This window comes from Octodon degus, unplaced genomic scaffold (assembly GCF_000260255.1).
Source record: "Octodon degus isolate 3935 unplaced genomic scaffold, OctDeg1.0 scaffold00146, whole genome shotgun sequence".
NCBI classification, from domain to species: domain Eukaryota; kingdom Metazoa; phylum Chordata; class Mammalia; order Rodentia; family Octodontidae; genus Octodon; species Octodon degus.
Window position 1 is genome coordinate 5,986,406 of NW_004524722.1, and position 1,661 is coordinate 5,988,066.

General features: G+C 45.3%; 1 protein-coding gene across 2 annotated transcripts in view; it reads left to right on the top strand.

Moving 5' to 3' along the window:
* The window catches only part of LOC105743656 (tripartite motif-containing protein 5-like), a 38,545-nt gene that overhangs the window by 21,184 nt on the left and 15,700 nt on the right, over positions 1-1,661 (top strand). The window lies entirely within an intron of this gene.

The window sequence follows — 1,661 nt, forward strand, 5'->3', positions numbered from 1 at the left end:
GGAGATTTTGTGGTTGAAAAGAAGATGAAATGATAGATGTGAGTGGTGTTTGAAAGACATGATGAGATCTGGAGTTCCCGCTTTCCTCCTTAGGAGTAAGTTATTGACTGTAAAGGAACCAAGAACTTGCCCCAAAAAACAGAAAATGGTGTTCCAAGCTCCTGATCTGAGACAGTTTCTCCAACCTCATCAAGGTGAGTGGCACTAAGAGGGGATGATGATCCATGCCTGCCTAGAATCCCAGCTACTCAGGAGGCTGAGGCAGAGAGACTGCAGTTCAAGTCCAGCTGATCATCTTAAAATGTTAGGGAGACTTTGGCTTTAATAAATTTTGAAAAAGTTGGAGATGCGCAGCACAGAAGAGCACTGACCTGGCATAGAGTAAGACTGGGTTCAGGAATTAATAGCATCCAAATGGGAGGAGGATGTGGTGAAGGAAGGTCAAGGGCAGTGCTGGGGATTCTAGCGAACGCAGGAGGCCATGGAAGATAGATCAGTGCTCAGTGTGGACACAGGAGAAGAGGGAAAATGAGTATCTGCTGGGGCTGTGATGGTATTATTGGGGAGCAATCCTTCATTCCTATTCACCAATTTGCTAGCTAATCCCAGCTTCTTTGCCTTCCCTAGACTGGGGAACAAATGGATGTTGCTGTGACTCTTTTCCCTCCATTGAATATGGTGAGTTTCTGACCTTTCAAAGCAAATAGATGTCCAATGCTACTGGGTTAAAGAGAAATTATAGTTTCACAAGATCCCTCTCTACCATGTAGTTCTGCCTTACTCATCCTCTGTTGAGATCCACACTGCACCTTCCCTCACACATGCGCAGTGTTTCTGCAAATGCACTATACTCTCTTTAAGCCTCCAGAATGGAGTTCCTCCAATCCTATTGCAGTAAGGTGTCCCGAATCCTCCGGGAACATCACACATGCTGTTTTCTCATGTCGCTCACCCACTTTTTTTTTTCTTTCAGGAATTGGTATTTATTATCAAAGTCATATTTGATGTCAACAAGATGCCACAACTACAAAAAAATTGCACACATTGCAATCTCAATGCAAACAGTCAAATAGAACCCCAGTCATTAGAAAAGTAATTCAAATTACCCCAAAAAGCAAATGAATTTTTTAAACATCTTTATACATCCAGCCAACAAATGAAAATGGTTAACAAGAAAAAATACAAATTCAGAGGTCTGGTATCGATGTTTAAAAAAGGCAACTGCTTAAGCATTTCTATTGATCCAAAACATTGATCTCTCGGCCACTCAGCTTCATGCTGTTCATCATCCAGCAGGCTCTCTCAGCCACCTCTGGCGATTCAAACTTAACCACACCGCAGCCCTTGGACTTCCCATTCTCCATCTTGATGTCAGCATACAGCACATGGCCACAGTCCTTGAATTTGTCCTTTAGCATCTTCCATGTAAAATCAAACGGGAGATTTCTCACAAATATCTGGCAAGCCTTCCTGGCCACCCCAGGAGCATGGCCACCAGCTCCACCAAAAGAGCCTGCGAAGCTTCCTCCAAAGTTTCCACATTCCATCTCGATGGCACAGTCAAAGCTGGTACCACCACCGCCACCCATGGCCAGGCCCATGCGCTCGATGCCAGCGCCCAGGGCCGGGCCCATGGCGGGGCCCATGCGTTCCAGGCTGTT